The 14,891-nt window shown below is 38.5% G+C and overlaps 1 long non-coding RNA gene across 1 annotated transcript; it reads left to right on the top strand.

Moving 5' to 3' along the window:
- Positions 5,032–5,816, top strand: LOC109230579. Its single transcript, XR_002068680.1, has 2 exons — positions 5,032–5,507; positions 5,591–5,816. It is a non-coding gene; the product is annotated as an uncharacterized LOC109230579 (long non-coding RNA).

Genomic DNA, 14,891 nt, shown 5'->3' with positions numbered 1-14,891 from the left:
TAGTAGCGCCTATAAAGAATAACAAATTTATAATGTGTTTAGATTATAAAGATTTAAATAAGGCATGACCTAAAGTATCTTTCACGTTTCCAAACATTGATTAAATGATTGATGTTACGGCCGGGCATGAGTTGATGATTTTTCTTAATGCTTATTTCGGGTATAATAAAATTAGGATGGACCCAGAAGATCAATATAAGACTTCTTTCATCACAAATTTTGGCACATATTGCTATAATGTGATGCCTTTTGGGCTAAAAAATATCTGAGTCACTTACTAGAGGCTTGTCAATAAAATGTTTGAAAAATAGATAGGTAAAACAATGGAAGGTTATATTGACGACATGTTATTTAAGTCTCTTAATGCAGGAGATCGTCTATAACATCTCCAAGAGACATTGGACATTTTGAAAATGTACAATATGAAGCTCAACCAGGAAATGTGCGCCTTCGGAGTTGGTTCCGGTAAGTTCTTGCGGTTTCTGGTCTATCAAAGAGGAATCAATGTAAACATGGACAAAATCAAAGACATTGAGGATATATCTATTAACAAGTGTGAAGGATGTACATAGATTGACCGGCAAATTGGCGTCTCTAAGTAGGTTCATCTCGAGGTCTTCGAAAAAGTGTCGTTATTTCTTTTCATTTTTTAAAAAGAAAAATGACTTTGTGTTAACTTTGGAATGTTAGCATGCACTGAAAGATCTAAAAAGGTACTTGTCTACCCCTCCATTAATATCAAAAATGGAATAAGGTGATCATTTGTTGATTTATTTGGTAGTCTCGGAAATAGCGATAAACGTTGTTTCTGTCCATGAAGAAGAAGGTACATAATTTCCCATTTATTAGTTAGTAAAATATTATTGGGAGCGGATACATGATATCCGTACCTTGAAAAGCTGGCCTTAGCTCTCATAGTTTCCTTTCGAAATCTTAGGCCTTATTTTTAATATCATCCAAATCGCCGTTGTGACAACTTTTCCCTTAAGGAATGTCCATCATAATCTTGAGTTGGTGGGTCGATTGGCTAGATGGGCAGTCGAAGTTAGTGAATTTGATATTGAATACAAGCCCAGGACTACAATCAAGTCACAAGTTTTAGCCGACTTCATGGTCAATTTCAATTCGAGATTAATGCCTTTAGCTTCTAAAGAAGCAGTTTTGGTATTGAAAATGGTATCGGGAGTTTGGGCCTTGTTTACGGATGGATCTTTCAACGTTAAAGGGTCCGGTATTGGGGTAGTTTTAATCACTCCTTCGGGGGAAACCCTGAGGCAGGCCATTAGAATTGTACCATTGACTAACAATGAAGCCGAGTACGAGGCTTTGGATGTAGGACTTGAACTAGCTCGGGGACTCGGTTCTGAGGTTATCGAAATAAAGTGCGACTCCTAGCTGGTGGTGAACCAAGTATATGAAATTTTTGACACCAAGAAGGAGCGAATGCAATTCAAGTATTACTTTCCCGGTTCAAAGAGTGGTCAATCGTCTACATTCCAAGGAGGAAAATGTGGAGGCAGACACATTAGCCAATTTAGGGTCATCCACATAAATGAATGGATCTGATTCCTGTACGGTAGTTCAGTTGTTGCATTTGGTGTTGGATGTGGACGACTACTGTGAAGTAAATTCAACCAATCTAATATGGGATTGGAGGAACGAGTTCATTGAATATCTAAGGCATGGAAAATTTCCTGAAGACCTGGAATTATCCCCGGCACTACGGACCAAGACGGATCGTTACTGTCGTTTTGACAAAAAATTATATTGGTTGTCATTCCAATGACCATTGGATCGGTGTTTAGGGACATCAGAGGATGACTAGGTGATGAGGGAAGTTCGCAAAAGAGTCTGCGGGAACCATTTCGGTGCAGACTCGTTAGTTCTCAAGTTAGTCAAAGCTNGAGCTCCCTCGTCAAAAACAAATAAAAAAAAATTCACTCCTTCACTGCCTATACACACACGCTCATTTCCTCCTCACTGTCGTCGGAATACACACTCAATTCATCGCCGGAGATTATCAAAAAGCACACACGAGATAGTAGAGGACAAGTTCTGCAATTTGAAAGTTCCAAAATACATTTGAAAGAGAAAAAGTTTCTGTTACAGTGAGTAGAATTAAATAAGTTTCTACTTTAGATTTTCATTCATGGATTTTGTTTGAAAGCTCCGTTGTTGTGTTGTGGCTCAGTGGTGTCGTTTGAGGCCAGTCCGAGGTCCGTTGTCGAATTTTGTCGCCGATTCGAGGCTCCGTCTGAGCCACTGTTAGATTGGAGTTCTTCCGGAGAAACTCGGTCAGTCCATTGCTTGCCGAGGGTCTATTCGTGTTCAGCGCATAGTGCTGTATTCTTCTTGTAACCCGTTGGAAGATCGTTACTATATTGAAAGGCTTCAAAGGTCCGTTATTTTCTTCTTTATCGTTTTGCTTGGATGGTTAAATTTCTATAATCTGTTTGGGTTGAAATCAAATGGGGTTATTAATATGCTTCGTGTTTTTGGTATTGAAAATGGTATCGGGAGTTTGGGCCTTGTTTACGGATGGATCTTTCAACGTTAAAGGGTCCGGTATTGGGGTAGTTTTAATCACTCCTTCGGGGGAAACCCTGAGGCAGGCCATTAGAATTGTACCATTAACTAACAATGAAGCCGAGTACGAGGCTTTGGATGTAGGACTTGAACTAGCTCGGGGACTCAGTTCTGAGGTTATCGAAATAAAGTGCGACTCCTAGCTGGTGGTGAACCAAGTATATGAAATTTTTGACACCAAGAAGGAGCGAATGCAATTCAAGTATTACTTTCCCGGTTCAAAGAGTGGTCAATCGTCTACATTCCAAGGAGGAAAATGTGGAGGCAGACACATTAGCCAATTTAGGGTCATCCACATAAATGAATGGATCTGATTCCTGTACGGTAGTTCAGTTGTTGCATTTAGTGTTGGATGTGGACGACTACTGTGAAGTAAATTCAACCAATCTAATATGGGATTGGAGGAACGAGTTCATTGAATATCTAAGGCATGGAAAATTTCCTGAAGACCTGGAATTATCCCCGGCACTACGGACCAAGACGGATCGTTATTGTCGTTTTGACAAAAAATTATATTGGTTGTCATTCCAATGACCATTGGATCGGTGTTTAGGGACATCAGAGGATGACTAGGTGATGAGGGAAGTTCGCAAAAGAGTCTGCGGGAACCATTTCGGTGCAGACTCGTTAGTTCTCAAGTTAGTCAAAGCTGGCTACTATTGGCTTCGGATGGAGCAAGACACAAAGACATTTTTACATAAGTGCGATAAATGCCAATACCATGCACAGTTAGTTCATCAACCGGCGGAACTTTTGCATTTGGTAGTGTCACCATGGCAATTATGAAATGAGGGATGGACATAGTCAGTCCCTTACCTTAAGGACCCAATAAGGTTAAATTTCTTTTGATCTTAACTGATTATTTTACTAAATGGGTTAAAGCAGGTGCTTACCAAAAGATCAAAGAACAAAGTGATCGATTTTATATGGGACCACATCATCTACCAATTTGGAATACCAAAAGAAATTGCCTGTGACAACAAGCCATAGTTCATAGGTTCCAAAGACACAAAGTTTTTGGAAGGATTGAAGATCAAACAAATTACTTCTTCACCATACCACCCGAGTGCTATTGGATAGGTAGAGTCAACCAATAAGTTAATTATTCAAAACCGTAAGAAGAAGTTAGAAGATGTTAAAGGCAAGTGGCCAGATGAGCTATCGCGTGTGTTGTGGGCATATCGAACCACAGTGAAGTTGAGCACGGGTGAAACACCCTTTTCACTTGTATACAGTTCAGAGGCTTTGATAGCGATGGAAGTGGTGGAACCGACCTTAAGGTTTTCCTAAGAAAAAGAAGAAACAAATAATGAAGTGTTGCTGGTTAGACTAGATTTGCTTGAAGAGTACCGAAATCTAGCATATGTGAGGATGTTGGCACAAAAGCAAAGGATGGAAATATGTTACAACCATAGAGCAAGTCTCTGATATTTCAAAGTTGGGGATTTGGTTCTGAGAAATGTACCTCAAAATACTCGGGAACTTAATGTCGGGAAGCTAGGACTAACATGGGAAGGACCTTACCAGGTTTCAGTTATAACCAACAAAGGTTAGTATGAATTGAAAAATCAAGATGGAGTTAAATTGCCAAGAAATTGGAATGTGACTCACCTCAAAAGGTATTATTGCCAAAGATCCTTGCTGGTACTGAAAGTATGCGCTGCACTCTTTTTTCCTTCATCCAATTTTTGTCCTAATTGAATTTTTTTGGCAAGGTTTTTAATGAGGCAACAACGTAAAGCATACTACGAAGGAAGGATCATCGACAAAGATGCTCTGTATGAGATGCAATATGTAGATAATCATTTGCCTTCACTGGTGTATCAACAACCATAAGCCATATTGCCCTCACTTTAACATGAGTATAAGTAGTTCTGTAGATCAGCTCGTGTGGCAAGAAGCTTGTGGATGGCTAAATAATCTTTGGCTCGATAGCATATATCATTGTAGACATGTGATTTTTGACCCTCCCCAAGCTTTTTTATATTTTAGCACGTAAATATTCAATTTAGGCCTAATATAGCTATTTCAACTCATTTTGACTTTTTACTTTATTTTATTACAAGAAAAATGAAAATTATAAAAAATATTTTTAGTTTATACATTTTTCATAAATAAAGAAAAAACACAAAAATAGTACCTTATTTTTATCTTTATATAATTTCGAAAACACAAAAATAGTTTCATGTCTAGTTTAATTAATTAGGATTAGCTTTGGCATTGTGTAGTGTTTCTATCTTATTTTGAATATAAAAAAAAAAAAAGAAGAGGTCATTGTGTAGTCTAGGGACCCTTCTAGACTCTTCTTTGGAAAAAAAAATAAATAAAAAAAATCCTAAGGACTTAACAGAAAAAACCTAGGGACTAATGGGCAAAATACACAAAATACACCTAAACCTAGACTCTACCTATAAAATAATACTTAAAAAAATCTGAAAGGGGGAACAAGAAAAAGAACGCCCAAGAGGAGGCTTCAGCTGCGCAGCTTTTGACAGGACCACCCCCACCCCCTCGGATCATCTCCTTCATACCCTCCCTCCCCAGCCTGAAATTGATTTTCTTCAACACCCAAAACAGTTCCTCCATCGAAGACATAGACACCACCAAACGCCGACCCCTGTAACCTGCGCCGCTGCTCACCCAAACGACCCTTGAACTTCCGGCATTGTCTCTGTCCAAACGACCTTCACTTCGTCGGACATCACTCAACCAGACGAGCTCCCTCGTCAAAACAAATAAAAAAAAAAAATTCACTCCTTCACTGCCTATACACACACGCTCATTCCCTCCTCACTGTCGTCGGAATACACACTCAATTCATCGCCGGAGATTATCAAAAAGCACACACGAGATAGTAGAGGACAAGTTCTGCAATTTGAAAGTTCCAAAATAGATTTGAAAGAGAAAAAGTTTCTGTTACAGTGAGTAGAATTAAATAAGTTTCTACTTTAGATTTTCACTCACGGATTTTGTTTGAAAGCTCCGTTGTTGTGTCGTGGCTCAGTGGTGTCGTTTGAGGCCAGTCCGAGGTCCGTTGTCGAATTTTGTCGCCGATTCGAGGCTCCGTCTGAGCCACTGTCAGATTGGAGTTCTTCCGGCGAAACTCGGTCAGTCCATTGCTTGCCGAGGGTCTATTCGTGTTCAGCGCATAGTGCTGTATTCTTCTTGTAACCCGTTGGAAGATCGTTACTATATTGAAAGGCTTCAAAGGTCCGTTATTTTCTTCTTTATCATTTTGCTTGGATGGTTAAATTTCTATAATCTGTTTGGGTTGAAATCAAATGGTGTTATTAATATGCTTCGTGTTGTTGATGCATTAGTGACATTAAAATGTAGCATCCGTAGAGTTTAATCCATAATAGCAGGCTTGGATTTTTTTTAAAAATGATATGAATGCTCATCGTTAAGTCCTGATGCATTTTAGTTTTCTTTTACCCTCTTGGTTCTCACGTTTTAGACTTGGTTCTTCTTCAAGGATGGAATGATAAGATTTGAGTCAAAATAATAGTTGGACCACTATTTGCTAATTTACGTGGGTTGTATGGTCACTTGGTTTAATTTGATTGAATAAGTAGTTTTACCACATTTCTGGACCATGGCCTGTTAGTCAAGGCAGTGGAGATGTTTGTTGGTCTTTGAAGATCAAAAATTGGATTAGATAGGAGTTGAGTCCCATCTTTGAAATAAATTGAGGTGCGCCGCGCCAAATAAAATGACAAATTACGTAGCCCTCATTAATCATTTCTTTAAAAATACTTAGAACTCGGGACGTGCCATTTAGTAAATTTCCATGGCCTCCTGCAAAGTTAATAACGCGTTAGTTGCTTTAGGCGCGTGTTTTAATAATTTTACCTTCTTAAACTCGGGTGTGCAGTTCATGTGACCCAAATCCAAATCCCAAAACGTTGAATAAAATAGGTTTAGGATTGCGGGTGCATTTCATGTGACGCGGTCCAAAGATATGTTTTAAACGACGTTCAACATTCTTTTAAAATTAATTAAAAGCGGTAAATAATCTAAAATTGCACATAGGTTTAAATGTATTAAAATCAGATAATTAAGTCGAATATGACAGTTGAGCGACCGTGCTAGAACCACGGAACTCGGGAGTGCCGAACCCCTTCTCCCGGGTTAACAGAATTCCTTACCCGGATTTCTGGTTCGCGACTGTTAAACAGAGTCAAACCCTTTCCTCGATGCGGGATTCAAACCGGTGACTTGGGACACCTTAAATCTCCCAAGTGGCGACTCTGAACTTCTTAATAAACGAATCCCGTTCGATTGTCCTTTAATTGGAAAAACTCCTTTATTATATCGCTTCCCGGGGTGTAGTAAGAGAAAAAAGAGGTGTGACAATCATATCATAAAACTCTCATTTTAATGAGGCAGCAATGTAAATCATACTACGAAAGAAGGGTCATCGGTGAATACAAGACTTCCAATGTTCAAATTCTCATACTTAGTATTCGAACACCAGGGGGGATAATAATGAAAAGTCACTAAAAGTATTACGAAGACTGGAGACTGTTAGAACCGAGAACAATGTCTTATCAAGATCGGGGACTGCATGTTCAAACCCGTTGAAATAAGTTATACAAGTTAGCCACATCTATTGACAACTTTATTTACTTAAGCAAAAGAATATTTATGTGAATATTTTGAAGAATATTTATAGAGAGAATAAATCAAAGTCCTTTTATTTGTATCTTATTTCTTGTCCGAATGATGAGTGAATTTAATTTATCATTTGAAAGTTAAAAAAAACTTCAAATGCTTGTGCCAGAATGAACATGATACATCCTCTTCAAGAGCAGTGTAACCATAAGGGTCCTCTATTAGTAAACTCTCAGAGTAAAGGATAGATTCGAAAGTGCTTATGTCCGGACTCAAAAGTTATCGGATGTGAGAATATTCCTGAAGCTTTGCTAGTTAAATGAAAAAGAATATTTTTTGCACAACACTTAAGCAAAGAGTTTATTTTAATAATTAAAATAATAAACTCAATAAAGAAGTTTTGTCATAGTTACACAAAGTATAGAAAAAAATATATACATTAGTTCTTGCTGCCAGAACCGAAGGGAAAGAAGAGTTTTTATTTTCTTTATCGGGAGAAGGCTGTTCCGCTTACGGTTCGAGGCCCTCATCTTCTGCAGTTTCTCCTTCGGTTCCTGAATACTCGGAGTTAGTATTCGAAGATTCAGAAGCAACGTGCCGATCAGGGAGGTTATCAGGGGCAGTTGTCTCTAGCTCCCGGGCCTTGCTATTGCATTCATCGATGTTTGCAATGCCTTTTTTGGCCTCTTCCAAATTCTTCCTCTTTGTATGGTATATGGCATAAGTCTTATCTAAGAGGAAAGAATCTTCCCTATCTTCGAGTTTAGCTCGTATTTTTTCATTCTTCGCTTAGAGCTTTTCATTTTCAGCTTTCATAATGCTGATTCTGAAATCAAGCTCAACATAGGTGGTCGACTGAAGTTGATTCTGCTCCATGACTCTTTTGATTCTTTCCTCCATCATTTCTCTTCTCTCCTGGGCCGAATTGTCCTCCTCAATTTTAGAGCATAATGTAAGCTCCAAATTATTAACTTGTTCCACGAAGTCAGACTCAGGCTCGGCAGCAACAGTTACGGTATCATGAAGTTCAACCCACTTAGCCTTTGCATCTTTGAGGTATTCATGCAATTGAGCGGCTTTTTGGATGTGGACCATTCTATCTTGCTCAAACTTCTGCAATCAGGCCTCAAGATCATCCATTTGAACAATTTTGCCTCCATCACTTAGAGGCGCTCGACAATATGATCTGTGTAGCCAAAAGTTAATTTCATTCTGATGTAATTGCTTGTCCAAAATCAACCTTTGCAGGCCCTCAGAAGCAAGAAGGTTAGCCTGAAAAAGGTTAGAACTAATGATATTAATGCAAAGTATAAGTTAAAAAGAGATGAAAGAAAATTAGATTGATACCTGCGTGGAATAATGCATGTTATTGTTTATCAAACACTCCACAGAAAGATAGTCCATCTTTGTCCAATCTTTTTTGAGGCCAACAACTTCAAATTATTAGCAAGCTCCACCGGCTTGTAAAGTATATGACACTCATTCTAAACCATGAGGATGACACTTCACTTTCTATCTTGAGTGGGTGCCGAGTAAGTATTTCCAAAATTTTCATGGTTGGGCGATCGTGGAGAAGAGGCATTTCCCTTTTGTTCAGCAGGGGTCGGTGGAGAAGAAGCAGGTGGTATAGATAGAGAGGTAGTTTTTATCAGCTAAGAAGTTAGCGGAGGAGGAAGGTCAGGGATTGAACTCCTTTGAACAGAAGCAACTGGGGGAATTCGAAAACGAGATGAAGAGTTTTCGGCTATTTCCATTCCCCCTCCCCAGAGTTCTTGAACTTCTTTTGGTGGTGGAGTTTAAAGTTCTCTCGGCTGAGCATCCAGTTGAGCAGATGAAAATCTTTTTTTTCTGTAAAGGAACCACTTCATCATCGGTTTCTTCTTTATCAAGGAACCGTATAGCCGGTCCGGTTGGTGTTTCTTTCATTCTCTTCTCTTGAGTCCTAGCCGAGAAGGTATGCTTCCTCTTCGATTTCTTGTTTTTGGGCTGGGGACTCTGGGAGAAGGTACCTTTATCGGAAGGGCTTAAATTTGTGATCTCTCCTCCGGTTAAGGGCATTCTACAGTACCCATTGAGGTTCCATCAGGTCGTCAAGAGCCTTGATGTCGGAGACAACGGATCCCTTCGGAATTACTGTATGGTACAAGATGACAGTTAAATTGCTTCCAAGATATGTTGAAAGATTGAAAGAAGGGAAGAAGAATTTGTGTTTACCATAATTTTAATTTTCACTATATTTGGGGGCCATTTCTTTCCACCTTCGGGATTCTAGTATAGTAATATCCAGAATTTCTATACCCATTGGGCCAAATATTAAACCCGTGGTTGCTTCCAGTGAGTAGTTGGGGTAAGGAAACTTTGAAGTTAGTAGCGAAGGAAAGTCTTTCTGAATATGAAAACAAAAAAATATCCGTAGACTTACAGAAATTATTCCATGATTCGGGAACAACAGGTGATGTGGCCGGGAGGATGTCCCTGGTAGCAATGATAACGCACCATTCCATTCATCCGCGATCGTTGTCATTATCGACGCTGGTAAGAAAGGTATGATGATTGTGTTTGCTAAGTTTTAGTACACCCCCATAAAAGATCTTTACGAAGTAGAGATTCATCATATGTACAAGAGTTAGAGTTTCCCCGATCATAGAGCACAATTGGCAGAGGCAAGCCACCAGAGAAGGTGACCTTTTCTACCTTGCTAGGGGTGAGGATTTTAATATTTTTCCAATTACAATCCTTCTTCACGACAGGGATGCTAGGAGGACGAATGGAAGAGGATACTTGTTAACAGGCTAGTGTCTATCACTTTTGGGATTTGCATGTTCTTTTTGTTCTTGAAGGTTGGATTTCGTGCTAAGGTGAAGAGGTATGATGGTGTTTATGGTTGGAGGTTTAGACTCGACATCAACCTCTTTGGTTCTGTTCTTCATTAGACCTCCACCGAAGAGAAGGCCAGAATTTTCAAAGGCAACAATGTCAGAAGACATGATGGTGAGAAATTTGTGCAGAATTTTTTTACTGAGAAAGTTAAAGTTTGCAGTAGGGTTCGAAGATAAATCAGAGAAGAAGAGGAAGTTGTAAAAGGTAAAGAGTAAAAATGAGTAGTACTGGAGAAGTTATAGACGACAAAAATTGTGGTAATGATTACCTCGAAAATTGGTGAAAATATTTGCTGAATCATGGAACAATACGTGTTTGGGTCATTAAATGCGAGAAGTCGTGCGTCCTTTCAAGTGTCAGAGAATGTTCAAGAAGTTTCCCATCAAGAAAAAAACTCTTATCTATTACCCGGTAACACTAAGTTGCATCACAGAAAAATAGGGGGCTATCTGTATATGATAAAATTGGTTAAAGACAGTTAGACGAATGGCGAAGTGACATGTGGAACTGAAGAAAGATGGGACGTGAGTCAGCGAACAACTGACATCGAATGCAAACATGTGACTGGTGCTGAATGAATCCCGAAGACAGAGTAGCCGATAGCAAAGGTTCAAAATATTTACATCGGATATCATTCAATGAGCATCTATTACGGAGAATATCCGCATTTATAACCAACCGTTATGCAACCATCAATGACGATTTTATTCTCATTTAAGAGGAGCTTGATTTGGGTATCTTGTCTCCCTAAATAGAGTTATAAATAGGAGGATTAACATCCATTGTAGAAAAAATATTCTGTACAGAAAAACTACACGTTGTTCTTATTTTATAACACTATTCTTAGTCGTTATTCTTAAGTATTGTTCACATTTAGGCCACCAGACAAGCTAAGTTCATACTAGGCTTGTATTACCTTTAATTTCAACCCCGTAGAAATAAGTGGTATAAGTTAGCCACATGTATTCACATCTTTATTTACTTAAGCAAAAGAATATTTATGTAAATGTACTTATAAAGATAGAGGGAATAAATCAATGTCCTTTTATTTTTATCTTATTTCTTATTCGAATGACGAGTGAATTTATTTTATCGTTTGAAAGTTAAAACTTCAAATGCTTGTGCCGTAATGATACGCCCTATTCAAGATCACTATAAACATAAGGGTCCTCTCTTAGTAAACTCTCGTAGTAAAGGGTAGATTCCGAAAGTGATTTTGCCTGGAATTAAAAGATATCAGATGTGAAAAGATTCCTGAAGCTTTGCCAGCTAAATGAAAAAGAATATTTTTTGCACAACACTTAAGCAAAGAGTTTCTTTTATTAAATAAAATGACAAACTCAATAAAGATGTTTTGGCATAGTTACAAAAAGTAAAGAAAAAAATATGTACACTAGATCTTGCTGCCAGAACCCGAAGGGAAAGAAGAGTTTTCATTTTCTTTATCCGGAAAAGGTTGTTTCGCTTTTGGTTCGAGGCCCTCATCTTTTGAAGTTTCTCCTTCGGTTACCAAATAATCGGAGTTAGTGTTCGAAGATTCAGAAGCAACGTGCCGAGCAGGGAGGTTCTCATGCGCAGTTGTCTCCAACTCTCGGGCATTGGCAATGCATTCGTCGATGTTTACAATGCTTTCTTTGGACTCCTCCAAAGTATTCCTCTTTGTATGGTATATGGCGTAAGTCTTATCGAAGAGTAGAATCTTCCCTATCTTATCCGAGCTAGGAGTTTTTCAATCTTCGCTTGAAGCTTTTCATTTTTTCAGTTTTCATAATGCTGATTCTAGAATCAAGCCCAACATTGGTGGTCGAGTGAAGTTGATTCTGTTCCTTGAATCTTTTGATTCTTTCCTCCATTATTGCTCTTCTCTCCTTAGCAGAATTGGCCTCCTCATTTTTAGAGCGTAAGCTAACCTCCAAATTATTAACTTGTTCCAAAAAGGCAAACTCACGCTCGGCAGTAGCAGTTACAGTATCATAAAATTCAGCCCACTTAGCCTTTGCATCTTTGAGGCATTCATGCAATTAAGCAGCTTCTTGGATGTGGACCATTCTATATTTCTCAGACTTCTACAACTGGGCCTCAAGATCATCCATTTGAACAATTTTTGCCAGCACTTGGAGGTGCTCGTCAAGTTGATTTCGTTTAGCCAAAATTTAATTTTGTTCTGAAGTAAGCTATTTCTTGTCCAAAATCAGCCTTTGCAGTCCCTCAAAAGAAAGAAGGTTAGCCTAAAAAAGGTTAGAATTAATGCTATTAATGCAAAGTATAACTTTAAAAGAGATGAAAAAAATTTAGATTGATACTTGCGCCGAATAGTGCATGTTATTATTTATCAGACACTCCGCAGAAAGAGAGTCCATCTTTCTCCAATCTTTTTCTGAGGCCAAAGGCTTCAGATTATTGGCATGCTCCATCGGCTTTCAAAGTATATGGCACTCATTGTAAACCGAGAGAATGACACTTTGTTTTCTATAAGGGTCTTGAGTGGGTGACGGGTAAGTATTTCAAAAATTTTCATGGTCAGGCGATCGTGGAGAAGGGGCATTTCCTTTTTGTTCAGCTGGAATCGATGGAGAAGAAGTAGTTGTTGCAGATGGAGAGGTAGTTTTTATCGGCTCAAAAGTTGGCGGTGGAGGAAGGCCAGAGATTGAACTCCTTTGACTAGAAGCAAGTGTGGAAATTGGAAAATGAGATGAAGTGTTTTTGGCTATTCCCATTTCCCCCCAGAGTTCTTGAACTTCTTTTGGTAGTGGAGTTTGAAGTTTCCCCAGCTGAGTATCCAGTTGAGCTGATGAAGATCTTTTTTTGTCTTTGTAGAGGAACCGCTTCATCATCGGTTTCTTCTTCATCAAGGAACACTATGGCCGGTCTAGTTGGTGTTTCTTTCAGTCCTTCCCCTAAGTTCTAGCCGAGAAGGTATGCTTCCTCTTTGGTTTCTTTTTTTTGGTATGGGGACTCTAGGAGGAGGTACCTTTACCGGAATTGCGAGTAGATTCGCGATCTCTCCTCCAGTTAAGGGCATTTTACAATACCCGTTGAGCTTCCATCGGGTCGTCAAGCGCCTCGATGTCGGAGACAACAGATCCTTTCGAATGTCCTGTACGGTATAAGAAGACTGTTAAATTGCTTCCAAGATATATTGAAAGATTGAAAAAAAGGGAAGAAGAATTTGTGTTTACCATAATTTTAATTTTCACCCATATTTGGAAGCCATTTCTTTCCACCTTCGGATTCTGGTGTAGTAATATGCGGAATTTTCTGTACCCATTGGGCGTAATCTTGAACCCACGGTGCCTTCCAGTGAGTAGTTGGAGTAAGGAAAATGTAAAGTTAGTAGCGAAGGAAAGTCTTTCTGAAGATGAAAAGAAAAAGATATTTGAAGACTTACGGAAAAGATTCCATCATTCGGGAAGAGCATGTGTTGTGGTCGTGAGGATGTCCCTGGTAGCAATGATAACGTACCGTTCCATTCATCCATGGTCGTTGTCATTGTCGATGCTGGTAAGAAGGCTATGATGACCGTGTTTGATAAGTTTTAACGTTTCATCACACCTGTGAACACCTAATTTTTGACCACACCCAAATTCTATTCTATTTTACTGTAAATATTTCTTTAAGGTGTCTAATATTGATACTTTAAATTTTTATCTCATTTTTTTTTCATTGTTTTATTTGAGAAAGATTAAAAAGCTAAATTTTTTTTTGCATATTCTTAGAGTTTATATTTTGTTCCTATATTTAAATATAAGAAAAAAAAATAATATTTTTGTTTAATTAAGAACTTAATAAGTAGACTAGTAGCTTTTAATTTATTTTTAGCCCCATTTTTCTTTTTCTTAACTCCCCTATTCCATTACCCCTACTACCCCCACATATCTATCCCTCTTCCCCACTCCTCACGTCTCCACCTCCCCACTTTCCTCCACTCACAATCCCACATCCCCACTTATAACTCTTTTGTACAAGACTAGATAACTACTTTATTGATCTTTATAAATATAGGGGAAGGGAACTCATAGAAGAAAAAACCATTAACAGAGAAAAGAACGAAAATCACTTTAGAGCTAAGGGGAAAGAGAAAAAAAAAGAATTTAGGGGAACAAAAGAAATCAATCTTTATCTCAAAGTCATCAAGCAAAGGTGAAAATATTAATCAAACTGGCTTGGCAGAGGCGGAAGTCATACTCAACACTTCTCCTCCTCTTAGCCATAGCCGACAGCCTTCAACCTGTCAATATCCTCTTTCATCTCCTCTGACAAGACATCACAAAAACCAGTCGATAAAACCATGAAAATCTGCTCGAAAACAGCTCCAACATCTCTGTCGAAACTACCCCAAACTCCAGCTCAATGTAGCCCTTAAAATACGGCAAAACCAGTTGCATCGCACTATACCATAGCCGTTTTTCCGGCGAGTCTGGAGAGCCATATCCAGAAGCAAACATGGAGTTTTCAAAGGAAAATGATATTCGCTTGTTTCAGTTCGGTATTAAGAACTGCAAAAGCCATATCCAGAAGCAAACATGGAGTTTTCAAAGGAAAATGATAGTCGCTTGTTTCAGTTCGGTATTAAGAACTGCAAAGTACGCTTTCTCATTTTATCTCATATTTTTTGCTAATGATCAATGTTGCTTCTTTCGCATAACATATTAAGTAAATACTCAAATTTGAATTGATTCCGCTGATATCTGAAGTTTAATATGCGTAAACGAGGGAATTTGCTTTGCAGAAGAGGAGAAATATCAATTTCTAGTAGTTAGGAACCAAAGTTTATAGGAGTAAAGTTAAATATAAATTAAAAAGAATACTAA

The sequence above is a fragment of the Nicotiana attenuata genome, chromosome 7, assembly GCF_001879085.1.
Source record: "Nicotiana attenuata strain UT chromosome 7, NIATTr2, whole genome shotgun sequence".
In the NCBI taxonomy this organism is placed as follows: domain Eukaryota; kingdom Viridiplantae; phylum Streptophyta; class Magnoliopsida; order Solanales; family Solanaceae; genus Nicotiana; species Nicotiana attenuata.
The sequence above is the reverse complement of the archived record's forward strand: the minus strand, read 5'-3'. Positions and strand labels throughout refer to the sequence as shown.